The sequence below is a fragment of the Notolepis coatsorum genome (genome assembly GCF_963971535.1).
Source record: "Notolepis coatsorum genome assembly, chromosome: 8".
Lineage (NCBI taxonomy): Eukaryota > Metazoa > Chordata > Actinopteri > Aulopiformes > Paralepididae > Notolepis > Notolepis coatsorum.
Window position 1 is genome coordinate 11,201,872 of NC_140172.1, and position 15,967 is coordinate 11,217,838.

Genomic DNA, 15,967 nt, shown 5'->3' on the forward strand with positions numbered 1-15,967 from the left:
GTATGAATGATACATTTACTATATTACTGTATAGATGTTGCATGTTTTCTGTATGAAAGATATATGTACTATATTATAGATGTTGCATTAAGTTTAAGTAGAATTAACTTAATCCCCCCCCCCAAATCTATATTCTTTCTCTAAATATCTCTCAAGAGGCTCTATTGTTATTCCTTATTGCCCAACATTACAAAATGTATTATTCTTATTTATACTAACAATGACTCAATTCACACCATTCAAAAGTGTTATTATCGCTGTTTTGTTTAGCTAGCTGCACCACAATATAATTTGTGAATGATTAGCCCACTCACCCCCCACAGAGAGGTGTCAAGAGGCATTGAGTTTCAAAAACACAAATTATTCAAGAACAAGCTTGTCATAGAGGATGCTTTATTAATCCAGAAATTGCAAAGAATTTCTAGTACACTTGATATATAATACGATGAACTGCGGGCACTTACTTTTATAACATTGACTTCTAACAATCTGAATCTTACAGGATTAATAAATGAAATACTTATTCAAGTTAATTAACGTTCACTTTCAACAAGTGTCTAGTTTCAAGTTTCTTTATTAGTTGTCATACAGAAGTACAGAATTCTTTTTTTAAACTTAAATTTTTATTTAACACTTATGGACATACAACATAACATTTATATTGACATCCATAACTTAACGACATACATATATGGGTACTTTCATGAAATTAAAATTAAACATATCATAAAACAACACTGTTCAACAGACCTAAATAATACAGTACAAGAATCATAAAATAATTGTCATACCCAACATAAATAATAATAGAAAAAACTAACTAAAGCAAAGGTGTGTGACACGGGTTCAGAGACCCCCCTTGAGCTTCTTTCCTCCTTTATCCTTCGCCCTCTTGTGTTGTATTTGGTTCCTCCTCTGTGATGTCGTTTTCGTTCCCCTTGTAATCCTCCCACTTTCCCCATCTTTCTCCAAATTTCTCTTCCTGTAACCTCAGCATGTGTGTTATCCTCTCCATATCCTGTATCTCCTCTACTATTCCTACCCATTGTGCTATTGTCGGTGGGTCTTCTTTGTACCACAGTCTTGTTATTGCTTTTCTGGCCGCTATCAACATTATCTTTATTAAATATTTGTCCCCCCCTTGTATTCCCTCGTGTGTCAGGTCCCCTAAGTAAAGCACCAGTCCCGTTTGTGGTAACCCGTATTCTAATATTCTGATCATTGCCTCCCCTATCTCCTCCCAATACCCCTTCAGCTTCTGACATCCCCAGAATATGTGCGTGTGATTTGCCCCCTCCTTCCCACACATCCTCCAGCATGCTCTTTGTGTTGGTGCATATTTTCCCTTCAGCTCTGGGGTTATAAAGAATCTGATTATGTTTTTCCATCCAAACTCTTTCCATATCCTCGATCCTGTTGTTGAATGTTGCACCTCGCATATGTTCCCCCATTCCTTCCCTGTTATTCCTATCTCTAGTTCTCTCTCCCATTTCTCCCTTATATAATCGGTCGTGTGTCCCTTGCTGGTCATTATAGCCCGGTACAGTGCTGATATTACCCTTCCTTTCCCTCCTTCGTATGCCCTTACTATCATCCTAATTATTCCATTCTGTTCTTCTTGTACAGAATACTTTTATACAAAATGCTTCTTTCTGTTACGCTCCAGAGACTGGTCTAGACAAGAATAGATAAGTATAAAATAAGTATAGCAAGTATAAAATAGAAGTCAAGTGGGCGGCTAAGTGGCGCAGTGGGCAAGGCGCTCGCCACTAACGCAGGATATGCTGGGTTTCGAGCCCAGCTCTCGACGTTGCTTCCGGCTTGGCTGGTCGTTCATACTAATACAATTGGCAGTATTAGGGGGTGGGAAAGCCGGTGGGTGGGGATCGGACGTTGTGGACAGCGACTCCTACAGGTCGGTTGGTGCGCCTGTACAGCAGAATCGGGAAGTATCGGGGGCAGCGTGAGCCTCCCACACGTTACTCCTCGCCACTGAGAGATTGCGCTGTGCAGGTGAAAAGATGCGACGGTTGCCTCCTCGTGTACCGGAGGGGACACGTGATGCAAGGCTTCGTCCACATTGCAGCCGACCAGTGGGAGGCATGGTCTAGCAACGTTCGAGACAGGGGAGGGAAGAATTGAATAATACGAAATTGGGATGGGAGAAAAAATAGAAAAAATGGGGGAGAAAAAGTAGATAAAAAAAATAAAAAATAGAAGTCAAGTACGTAGACAGAAGTGTTCAGTATGTACATATAATGTTCAATGCAGAGTAGAAGTAACTGAGTTACCATACAATATACTATACAATATAGTAATATACAATATAAAACCGACAATATTGCACTCATAACAGTCCTCCTTAAAAAAGACAAAGACCCCAACGAGTGCGGTAGTTATAGACCTGTAAGCCTCCTCGGAACAGATATCAAACTGTACTCTAAGGTATTAGCCATCAGATTACAAAAGCATATGACGTCTTTAGTTCACCCGGACCAAACTGGCTTCATAGGAGGCCGCCTGATCACTGAGAACATAAGACGTATACTGCACGTACTTGATGCCGACAAAGAGGACACCATACCTAAGGCGATACTGTCCCTGGATGCTATGAAGGCCTTTGACAGGCTGGAATGGTCGTATCTGTGGGCAGTGCTAGAAAGGATGGGGTTAGGAAAAGGATTCATCGATATGATTAAAGTATTATACAAAGACCCATCGGCCATGATTATAACAGGCACAATCATATCTGAAATATTTCCGGTATCACGCTCTGCCAGACAGGGTTGTCCTCTTAGTCCTGGTCTGTTCAATCTATCATTAGAGCCGTTAGCACAATATATAAGACAATCCCAGTCCATAGAACCTATCGTAATCAAGGGCACACAACAAAAAATTTGTTTATATGCGGACGATGTAATATTGTTCATGAAAAACCCCAACACCACATTGCCTCATCTGCTCAAGTTGATTGAGGACTTTGGTGATTTATCGGGATTTAAGATAAATTGGCCGAAGTCGGCTTTCCTTCCACTTAACACCCCTGCAAAAAAAGATACAACCCTCCCAGGACAGATACCGATGGTAAAACATTTCAGATGCTTGGGAGTGGAAATATTCCCTACCATAAGACAAACGGTGAAGCACAACTACACAAAAATCCAAAACAAAATCAAAGACGACCTTGATAGATGGGCAAAACTTAAGAACACAGTACAAGCACGGATATCAATAGTTAAGATGGATGTACTACCTAAAATCAACTTCTTCTGTTCAATGCTACCGTTACCCCCTCCAGAGGGTTACTGGAAAAGATTACACTCCTCCACATACAAATTTATTTGGAATAACAAACCACCACGTATAAAAAGATCCACCGCACAGAGAAATAAAGCAGATGGTGGCATGGCATTTCCAGATTTTTTCCTATATTTTAAGGCGTACTCATTAAGTCCATTGACAACATGGTTTGACTCCCAAGCATTAGCATCTTGGAGGAAAATAGAAGAAAACATAGTAGCCCCACATAAACTGAAGGACATAGCATACACTAAACTACCAATCAAGCACTGTGAACGAAAATTTGGCCCCATAATTACTCATGCGATCCGGATATGGCGTGAATCACAAAAAAAAAATCCTAACCCACAAGAATGGCACAACCATACTCCCTTATTCAATAACAATGCTCTCTTAATTGGAAAACGACCTATAAGATTCCCTATATGGGAAGAGCAAGGCATACACTCATTAGGGGATATTTTTAACAAACAGGGTTTTTGTAGTGATAAAGAAATACGCAAAAAAATTTATCTCACCAAGTCCACATGGCTTTTTCACAAACAGTTAGAGCTATGTTTGAAGTCTCACGGTGTTCCATTAGACAGACCAATTGAACACCACAGATACCACAAATTCTTCTACTCAAGAGAGACATCGAGAGGTTTTGTTTCAGAATTTTATCATCAATTACTAACGTCCTCATATGAAACCCTCCAACTTGACTCTGTCTGGAGGAGGGATATACCAGACCTGGAAAATGACTTTGATTGGCAAGGAGCCTGGGCAAATGTCCGACTTACATCAAGGAACCCGGATCATCAACAAATCAATCTTAACTATATTCACAGGACATACTTGACTCCTATAAGACTGTGCCGAATGGGGCTCAAACAAGATTCCAAATGCACCCAATGTACAAATGGGGACGAAGGGACATTTATGCACATGTATTGGGACTGCTCACCAGTTAAGGCATTCTGGAAAGATGTGACCCAACAAATATCAAAACTCGTATCTTGGAATATACCTGTACACCCCTCGGTATTGCTGTTGAATGATGTTTTTGAGTTTGCAGTGAATCCACAGCTAAAGAGATTGGTTTTATCGGGTATCACAGTAGCCAAAAAGCTGATCGCATCACGCTGGTTTCAACCGGAAAAAATGTGCCGTAAAGTTTGGTTTCTTACATATCTCGATGTAATTTACCATGAAATATCTACAGCAAGAATTCTGGGTCTCAATGAATCCAAAATGTCAATGTGGTTAGAAGTGGTGGAGAGAATAAAAGCTAGCTTATAATGGTAGTGTCTGGTTAGGTGCAAGGGATAGTGGAGGTACTTCTCAAGGTGGGGTCCGGGAGGGGGGGGTTCGAGCTGAACATATGTATGTAGGGTTTTTTTTTTTTTAGATAACAGGTATTATGGGTATATCTTATATAAAACAACTAACCAAAATGTGATCTCATTGGATGTGCCCTGACAATTAATGCTTGTATATCTTATCGTGTGTTGTCATGTTTGTTTATATGTTTGTTTTAAAAAAGAATAAAAAAATAAAATACAAGGAAGGCTCGTTAACTTGTCAATGTTACACAATAAGGAGACGGCAGCCAAAGTATCTAAATAAAGAATATTTTAATTAATAGTTACCATGGTTTTCGTAACTGAAATGAACCTAAAATAATAGACAGACAAACACAGGGCTATACAGACAGGATCAGCACCAGACAGAAGGGATGACAGACTACTTATACACAAGGGAATGACGAGACAACACACACCTGGGGTAATGGTAATTGGGTACACCTGGGGGGAAAACAAAGGACTACATCTAGACATGACACATCACACTAGGAACGCCTGATCAGGGCACATGACACACATAACACCCCCCCCCCTTAAATTTATGGCCATAACCCCAGAATAAAAATGGGGAAATGGACATAAACAACAAAAGAGAAAAAATACCACACAAAATAAATAACGAGAAAAATAGTGGCCACTTCTAAACACGTTTTAGATCTTTAAGTTTGACGATGTAATAAACCCTTTCGCACAAACACTGCAGCTGTATGGTCTCTCTCCAGTGTGAGTCCTCATGTGTTTCTGTAGGTTTGAGGCTTGAATAAATCCTTTCCCACAAACACTGCAGCTGTATGGTCTCTCTCCAGTATGTGTTTTCATGTGCATCTGTTTTTATGTGCAACACTGCAATAACGTTCTCAATCGATCCGGCAATCAGTCAGGACGAATGGGCAACCCCAGCCCCACTCCTCACCAGCCCGACCCGCCCCTGGAAAACAGAACAAAATTAACAAAGAGAAACACAATAGGCCAAAGTGCACTCCCGCAGAGTATATTTAATACCTCAGAACAAAATCTCTGATGTATTTCTGAAGAATCACCTCACTCTTAGGGTTCATTCTATTGTGTGCAATACGTCTTTAAGAGGAGCCGTGGAGACTCAAGACGGGCTGGAGCTGGGCTCCGCGATGCCATTAGCGAGCATACATTCCACTTCTTTTGCAACCGTGCACGTTTGTGTGGATTCACGCGATATGCGTGCTGTTTAATGGGCACTGCCTCCCCCACATCAATGTCATGGTACAAGACACTCGTGCGCGAAGGGATATCCGAGAAAAGTTCGCCGTGAGTCCTAACCAGGCCCATGATAACAGCTTGCTGTAGCTCTGACAGATGGCCCAGCCGACAGCCAAGAGTGACCACAGACTCCGTGTTTGTACGACGGCCCTCCACTACCACTTTAGACGGGATAATCACGTCATCCTCCAGCCCACCAACGCCATCTGAAAGAAAGAGACTGTCATTACTCATATCGACACTAGATGGGGCCAACACACAAGCCGACACCGGCGTAGCGGCCGCCACAGTACTGCCCACAAGCCCCCTTGTATGAAACGGCCTAATCATATTAATACAACCCAAAGATTCCAAAGATTCCAGTACCACTTCCCTTGCGGCAAACAACATCAAATGAGCCCCCTCATCCCAATCCTCCTCTGTATCACGACAGAACGCCCGAAGCATAGCCTTTAACGTGGAGTGGAATCTTTCTAACGCCCCCTGTGACTCCGGGTGGTATGGACTAGAGAAGCTATGTGATATCTCCAGCTGTTTCAAAACCTGCGAGACGATACGAGACAAGAATTTCGTCCCTTGAGCAGATTGGACCACGCGAGGTAAACCGACCACAGAGAAGAACCTCACCAAAGCCTGTGACACCGTCTTGGCCGTTATCCGTTTCAACGGAATCGCTTCAGGGAAACGTGTGTTGGCACACATAATGGTCAAAAGAAAACTATTACCTGCCTTCGTTCTAGGGAGCGGTCCCACACAGTCAATAATAACCCTCTCAAAGGGTTCCCCCACTGCCGGGATAGGATAGAGCGGCGCCCGTGGAATGACGTCACTGGGTTTCCCCACTATTTGACACGTAGAACACCCCCTGCAGTGCTGCGCCACATCCCGTTTTAACCCTGGCCAAAAAAAATTACGCAGCACCCTGTCGAATGTCCTGTTGACCCCCAAATGCCCTGCGAGCCTATGATCGTGAGCCAAACAAAGGATATCATGACGGTACTTGAACGGAACCACAACCTGCGTCACCACATTCCAACCATTCCCCAATGACGCATCCGGATCAGGGGACCATTTACGCAGCAACACCCCGTCTCCCAGGACATAACAGCTTTTAAAACCCTTACTCTCTTTTTCCCCCACAGCGGACACAAAAAGCCCCGACAGACTTGAATCCCTACCCTGTTCTGCGATAAGTTCCTCACGAGCGAAAGAGAACTCAGCCGTGCTACTGGCAACTTCAGCCGAGGAAGTAGTGTTCAGGAACAAACCGGCTGACACAGAAGAAACAGCGTCATCCGACTCAAGTTGGTCAACTGTAGGGGCAGGCTGCGACAATAACAACGAGCCAGGCTGCCCCTGGAGTGCCCCCTCCCTCTCAGGCTCGTCGCCGTCAGCCGCTACTACTGTATCGAACAAGTCCACCTCGCCCTCTTCCTCGGCCCGAGCTCTAACAACCATGGCTCGCGTCACCGCACATGAAGAGAACACCCTCGGATACGCCTCTGCCAGGATGTCTACCGCCCCAGACTGGGCTGGCACACAGGTCACGTCTGCCTTCACGAGGACCTTACCCCCTGCCAAATCGTTCCCAAGGATTAGTGACACCCCCGCAACGGGGAAGCAACTTTCTACCCCAATGACGACCGGGCCCGACACCAATTCAGATGTCAAGTGGACGATGTGAAGCGGGACCTTCATCACATGCATCCCAAAAGACCTAACTGTTACCCCAGCATCCACTTCTGAACTACTGTCGAAAGGCAACACATCCCCCCGAATAAATGACTGGGATGCAGCCGTGTCCCTTAATATGGTCACAGGAACCCTCACCCCATCACTAGCCAAGGATACAAAACCCCCGCTGATAAACGGTAGGTAAGCTTTAATATCCTCACCCTTTTTGTCATACTCAACCGATGTGCGTGTGGGTGCCATCACCAACGAAATCTGCCTACTGGGACTAGTAAGGGCAACACAATTTTATTTTATATGACCCCGTTTTCCACAGTTAAAGCAATCGCGTGTCTCAGACCTCGCGCCCCGCTCAATCGCCTCGCCCCCACTGCTACCACCCGTGCCCACCGTCTTGTCGCCGAAACCCCACCTCGGCTTACTCTCCATATTGCGTACAGGGTAACTTGGCGTAAAGAGTGTCTTGTGTGTCAGCACAAACTCGTCCGCCAGGCTCGCAGCCACCGAACACGCAGTCACCTTACGCTCGTTCATGTACATAGCAACATTTTCGGGCAGACAATACGACTTGAATTCCTCAAGGAGCACGAGCTCTCGCATCTTAACCAGGGTGTCCACCTTCTCCGACGCGCACCACCGGTCAAACAACAGCTCTTTCTCATAAGCAAACTCCACATACGTCTGCGAGCTGCCCTTCCTCAGAGCCCTGAACCGCTGCCTGTACGCCTCAGGCACCAGCTCATACGCCCTGAGAATCGCAGCTTTGACCGCCTCGTAGTCTTGGGTATTTGGGCACAGGGACGCATACACATGCTGGGCTTTTCCCGTAAGGACACTCTGGAGCAGCAAGGTCCAGTGTTCGGCCGGCCATCTCAGTGTCGTGGCCACAGTTTCAAACATGGAAAAATATTTATCCACATCTTTTTCCAGAAACTGTGGCACGAGACGGAGATATCTGGCCACATCAAACCTATCTTCGACGTGTGGGCGCACCTCTGCCCCAAGCCTCCTGAGTTCAAGCGTGCGCGCGTGAGTGCGCTCCGCCTCGGCTTGGTCACGGTCAACCCGCTCCAACTCGCGCGCATGCACCCGTTCCGCCTCCGCGCGCACACGGTCCCCCTCCTCACGCTTGAACCTGAGCTCTTCAAACCTAAGTTCTAACTCCAACTTGCGCAGCCCCAGAGAGCCATCGGAGCCTTGGTCTAACTCCTCATCGGTGTCATCATGCACCACCTCTCGGGTGGTCAGAGCCTCTACCAATGTGCCCCGCTGCTGTGCTTTCCTACCCGGGGCCAGTTTAACCCCATAATGGTCCGCTATTCCCGCCAGCTCATCCTTCGTGCACACGCCTAACAACCCCACTGTCGGCCTGCGCACAAAGTCTGCCACTGTCACTGGCATTTCTGAACCGGGCAGAAACAGGGAAGGAGAAAACAAGGGATACCCACCAACACAACCACCATATAACAAAACAAACGAAAACAATCAACCCCTAACTAACCACAACAAACAAAAGAAAAACGGCTTCACCCTAGCGTCTGTATAGCCCTGGTCCCTACCTACTTCGGCCACCGCTCCACTACCAACCCTGGTACTGTATGTATGATATCTAAACAAGCGCTGGCACGACCGCCTAATGCCTCCACACCTAGAGGTATTCGCAAATCAACCACTGTCATGTGTCAAAAAAAAAAACCAAACCCATCCCCAAACGCTCTCAACCCTCACTATAGTACCCCTATATAAGTAACTACTACACACACGCCGGCCTAGGAGGAGCCTGACAGGGTCCTTCTAATACCCCGACCGCATGTGGTGTGTCCCCAGGCGATGGAAGGTACCATATATAAAATGGTCCAACTGCCCTAGCTGGTTGAGAACGCTCCCTATTGGAGAAGTATTTGCCAAGGGGGTCTAAAACATGGGTCACACACACGACAATGCCAACCATACCTCACAGTGTGGATCCAGCCCAGCGGCCATCACCAATGCTTGCTCCTAGTCGTTTGGCCGAGCCCCCATATTACGTAACCATTGACTACAGGAAGGCTTGTTAACTTGTCAATGTTACACAATAAGGAGACGGCAGCCAAAGTATCTAAATAAAGAATATTTTAATTAATAGTTACCATGGTTTTCGTAACTGAAATGAACCTAAAATAATAGACAGACAAACACAGGGCTATACAGACAGGATCAGCACCAGACGGAAGGGATGACAGACTACTTATACACAAGGGAATGACGAGACAACACACACCTGGGGTAATGGTAATTGGGTACACCTGGGGGGAAAACAATAGGGACTACACACCATGACAAAGGACTACATCTAGACATGACACATCACACTAGGAACGCCTGATCAGGGCACATGACACACATAACACTGGCCTTCCGACCACTGCCACCAAGTCTCTTCAACTCATTCAGAAAGCAGCGGCCCGCCTGATCCCAAACCTACCGAAGTCAGCCCATGTCACCCCACTTCTTAGAGACCTGCACTGGCTCCCCATTGCAAAGGGAACGGCTCCCGCCTACCTCCAGTCAATGGTCTCTCACTACACACCCTCAAGACCCCTACGCTCTGCATCTTCTGGCCGCGTCAGCCCCACTCCTGTCACCCCCCCGGTCCTAATGGACCGGTCATTGGACTTGCAGCACCACTCATGAACATTACACCACTGCATTTGTGTTTATCTATGTTTATTAATTTGTTATCTGTGGTGCTCACTTGTTTGTTGTCTGTGTATCTGTTGTGCCCCATTGTCTAGTCTAGTGTATTCTCCCCCTGTTTCTGTATCTATGTGTTATTTAGTCTCATGTTTCAGTATGTTACCCCAGGCTGTTTCAGTCTTTTCCACACAGCTGGGTCTTGTTTCCAATCACTCATGTGTCAATTATTCTGTGTATATTAGTGTTGTTTGCCCTGCCCTCCTGTGCTCGATCATTGTTCATGTTACCCTCGTCCTGTGTGCTGTCAACCTTTTGTTTCTCCGTTTTCATCAGTGAGTCAGTTTTGTATTGTTTGCCACGTTAAAGTAAAGTGCTTATTACTTTCATCCACGACTCGTGCTTCATCTATTTTCATCCTGCACTACCTCTCCTCGTGTTAAATCTGCATACCGGGTTCTACTCCTCTCTACCATCGACATGCCAGCGAAACGCTCCAGGAATCGTAACACACTCCTATCCGAGCTCCGGGAGGGTCATCAAGGAGAAGCCGCCTATTCTCGGTCCTTGCCCCACAATGGTGGATCGAACCTCCCACCCCAGTTAGGACAGCCGAAACCCGACCAATCTTTTGCCATCGACTAAAGACACACTTCCTCAATCAAAATCTGAAAAAGTTAAATAAAATTACCTTACTGTCATGCACTCAACACTTTTGATGAACATTGTTACTCAGCTGATAAAGTTGTACCCTTCGTGATGACGTGTCGTACAAAGTGTCAGCTAAATTACTAAATGTAAATGTGCATAAACAATATTTTATCATCTTTAAATGGATCCTGTCAAGCCCATTTATATGCTGATGACATGGTTATATGGGTATATGTTTGGGTAGTTAGTGTATAGGTAGTCAGGATTAGGTTTTTATTTGAATTTTGTGTTATTGTACAGTTAGATAAAGTCTATTCCCTACTGAGTTAGTTTTGTTTAGTTTTACTAAACCAGTGAACTGTGGTGTTCCACAAGGAAGCATACTAGGACCGTTACTGTTCCTAATTTATGCGCCACCCCCTGTCTCCCTGTCTCGGAGTGATGACCGGAGTGTTGGACGTCCCGTGATGAAGACCGGGAGGACGCAACCCTCTTTGCGCCGCCCCTTGCCTCAAATAGATCCGCTATCAGCTCTATCTTTAATCTTTCAAAATGTTCAGTTGCTATCGCTATCAGCTCTATCTTTACATGAGTGCATGCTTACCAACTGTTTGCCTGTTTTTACTGCAACACTACTATCACCGACATCTAAGAAGGGAGATCCCCCCTTGAATGGCCCTTCTAAGGTTTCTCTCCTCCACATTGCCTGTGGTGCATTTTTTCCTATTGCTAGGTTTTAGTGAGTTTTTCCTTACCTTCGTGCGTGGGGTATGTCTGGGAGTGTTGCATTTATTTTATATTTTTTTGGACCTTATGGTGTTCTTGTTTTGTTCTTCATTTATTGTGATGTTTCTTCTTGACTTGTTTAAAGAAGACGTGTACGGCCCATGGGGACATTAACGTGTGTTGTGGGGTCTTACAAATAAATTTGATTTGATTTGATTTGATGCAAATGACATGTCATCAGCTTGTGACTGCAACTTGTTCCTGTTTGTGGGCGACTCAGCCCTGCTGGTCTCTGACAAGAACAAGTTACAGGTTGAACAAACCCTCAGCTCAGAACTCAGCAGAATCTGCACCTGGCTCGCTGATAACAAACTATCATTACACCTGGATAAAACAGAGTCCATTCTCTTTGGATCAAATAACAAACTCAGCAAGACCAACTGTTACAGTGGGTGACAATATTGTCACAAGGAAAGATGAAATTACATACCTGGGTTCCATCCTAGAGGCAAATATTTCCTGTGGCAAGATGGCATCCAATGTAATCAAAAAAGTTTATGTATGAACCCTCCTCCCACCCACCCACCCCCTCCTACATTACATTTACATTTAGTCATTTAGCTGACGCTTTTATCCAAAGCGACTTACAAGGTCTGTACGACAAGTCATCAGGAAGGGCACAACTCTATCAGCTGAGTAACAATGTTCATCAAAGTGTTAAGTGCTAAAGTGTAGGTTAGTTTATTAGGACAAGTGCATGACAGTAAGGTTAGTTAGGGTTAGATTTTTTTTTATTTAATAAATTTTTCTATTATTATTCTTTTTTTCATTTCAGATAATGGTTGAAGAAGTGCGTCTTTAGTCGATGGCGAAAGATTGGACGGGTTTCGGCTGTCCTAATGTACAGTTCTCTCAACCCTCGTATGTATATATTTACTGTTAGGATCTGTTTAACAGTACTGTATATTTGCATATCTCGTATGTCACAAATACTGTAACAGTACTGTAGGGCTGTCCCCGACTAAGGATTTGTATAGTCGACTTGTAGTCGCCAAAATGAGCCGATAGTCGACTATAAAAAAAATGATAAAATGAAAAGAAATAAGTATATATATATATATTTTTTTATTATTATTTTTGTATCATTCCATTTGGGCTGTGGGGGTGCATAATGTCTGAAGGAGTCGACTGAAGGCTTCTTGTCCTCTGCGAAAGCATGCAATTGGTCCACTGATGGATACATCTTGATATTTGTCTAGTCTAGTGTGTTCATTAGATGGGTGAAATCCTCTTTCAGTGCCTCTGTGCCTGTTTTCTTAGGCAGTTAGCCTCGCTGGTATGTGCGCCATTCGCGTTAGCCACGCTTCTAGGGCTCTTTTCTTTTGGAAAGAATGAAAACAAAAATTATAATATATATATATATTTTTTTTTTTTTTTTTTGCATTCGACTAAGAGGTTGACTAAGGCTCCTTTCGATTGATTAGTCGACTATTCGACTAATGGGGGTCAGGCCTACAGTACTGTATCTGTATGTCATGTATGTCATAAATGTCATGATTAGATTAATGATTAGATTAGATTATTATATCTGTATGTTGTGTATGTCATAAATGTCATTATGAGTTGAAAATGGGGGACCCTGCTGTAAACAAGATGAAAGTCTTTCTCTGGTCTGCATCCCTTTAACAATTGTGTGTATTGAGCCGTACTGTATTGTACCCTTTCTGCAATCTGTTAATTAAAGTTTTCAAACCAGGAGGTGATATTGCCAGTCAGGATGCTCTCTATTGTACATGAGTAGAAGTTCTTAAGGATCTTCTGACTGACTTGGAACTTCCTTAGGCGCCTGAGGAAGTAGAGGCGTTGTCGTGCCTTCTTCACAACACTGTCAATGTGGTCCATGTCAAGTCCTCGGATATGTGGGCTCCAAGGTACTTAAAACTGTTCACTCTCTCAACCGGTGCCCCATTGAGATGCTGTGTGTGTGTGAGTGAGAGAGAGAATGAAGTACAATTGCTTGCTGAGAGAGAGAGATTACATTATTTACCAAAATTCAGTAGATAATATTGTAATGGTTTGGGATATTTTTCTTTTTACGTTTTTTATATGTGATTTCCAGCTTCATTGGTACACCTTAATTTATAAAGCAATTATTGGTCAGCTCCCTTTTTACCTCGGTTCATACCTCACCATCACATCAAACCCATTTTACAGCTTACGATCCCAGGACTATTTATATGCCTCAGTACCCAGAACCCGCACAGAGTTTGGGAAAAGGGCCTTCATGTTCTCTGCTCCCTCTGCCTGGAATGGACTTCAAAAAACATTGAAACTGCACGTCCTCACTACCATATCGAATTTTAAAGTTCAAATTAAGGGCATTTTAAAGAATGAGATGGGAGAATGTCGATGCTTCACTGCATAATGTGGTGTTATATTTTATATTTTAACTTGACCATCTCTCCCCAGCAACCTCCTGCAAAGCCTCACCTTCCATCCTCTTTATACCTTTTTACCCTACGCTCCAATCTCCCCCAATCCCATTCAATCTAGTTTGCTGCAGCTCAAATGTATGTATATTTTGTTTTGCTGCTATTTTGGCCAGGTCTTGCTCGAAAAAGAGATCATTGATCTCAAGTGACTACCTGGTCAAATAAAGGTTAAATAAAATAAAAAAAAGTTTATTGTAGAAAATGATTAAGGTGGACTCATGATAATAATAGAGAGAATCACACAATTTCGTTTCACTGCTTCAATGTATTGAATTTCTGATTATGAATAATACATCCATACTGATCCACCGATACACAGATTTGCACATACATATTCAAACTCCTACCTCTATATGGTAATCTACACATACATGTACAGTATATACACATATATAGTACATGATACCTAAGCGCATACAGTACATATATCCTCATACGTATCTATTAATTGCCATGCTTCTTGTCTTGCTCTCGCAGCGGTGGCAGTGTTTGATTTGTCCATGATTATGGTCTTATATTCCTCATAAGCGTGCATAATCATCTCCTGCTCGGCAGCGTTGAAAAAAGACGCTCTTGCTTTCAGAGTTGCCATTATTCCGTTAGAAAATCAGGATTTCGGCGATCGACATCTGCCCCTTTTCAGCTGAGGCGGCCACGCGCAATTATCCTGAGTACTCAAGTCTGGTTCGAATTAACAAGCTTGTTTGCGACCGAATCAGCCTTCGAGGAACCGAGATAGCCTGATTTCAATCATCGGGTTAATTTAATCTGGCTAATGGGATTTTTTTATAAAAAAAAATATTTCTCACTTTTTCTGTATTTTTGCTCCCATCCCAATTTAGTCGTTATGCCAATTCCCTTCCTGGTTGTTGCGCGCATTGCCCCACTGTCGGCCTAGGGAGGGTGTAGAACTACCACATGCCTCCTCCGATACATGTGGAGTCAGCCAGCCGCTTCTGTTCACCTGACAGTGAGGACTCTCACTGGGGGAATGTAACACGTGCGGAGGTTCACGGTATTTCCCCCCGCTCCCCTCCCTGCTGAACAGGTGCCCCGACCGACCAGTAGGAGTCGCTGTTTGCCACGACCAGGACTCACACCCCACCGGTTTCCCATCCGTGAACACTGACGATTGTGTTAGTAGGGACGACTGACGAAGCCGGAGGTACCGCTGACAGCTGGATTAGAACCCAGAGTCTCTGCGGTGGTAGGCGAGTGTTTAGACCTCTACCTTTACCACGCTCTTATTTAATTAATGTAGCTGGGGATGTGGATTTTCAAGCAAGGCTCTAAAGTGATGTTACTGTTCCCCGATGGAGCTCTCTCGCCCGGTGCACGACGCAGCGAGCCGAGTGCAAACCGACTCGCGGTCACACACTGTACCGACGCGTAAAGCGTTTTTTAAAGTCATTGGAAAAAGGCTTTTGATTCATACCTGACCCGAGGTCCTAACTCCCACTTTGTGCCCTGCTGCTAAGTAACAGACTCTTTATGCTTTTTGACACGTATGAGGCTGGAACAGCTGGTGTTGCCATGGTAACAGTGTCCTCGTCTGGTAAAAGGTGACCAGTGTTGACTTCCATCCGTCTCCTCTGTGTCTTACGCGCTTTGATTGTTCTTTTCTTCTTTTTACATTTTTTCCCCTCATCCTTGTATATTTATCCCTAAAGCTTGAATAGCTTGGAATACCTATTTCCTACTGAATGTGCAATATAGGACTGAGCCCTGGTTTGCCTACACTTATCACATACAGTCATACTGTAGGCTACTTGAGACAGTTTCCTGAAAAGTACTGTACTTGACGTTTTTTTTTTTTTTTTTTTTAGAGATGCTGTAAGTGTTTTTTATTTA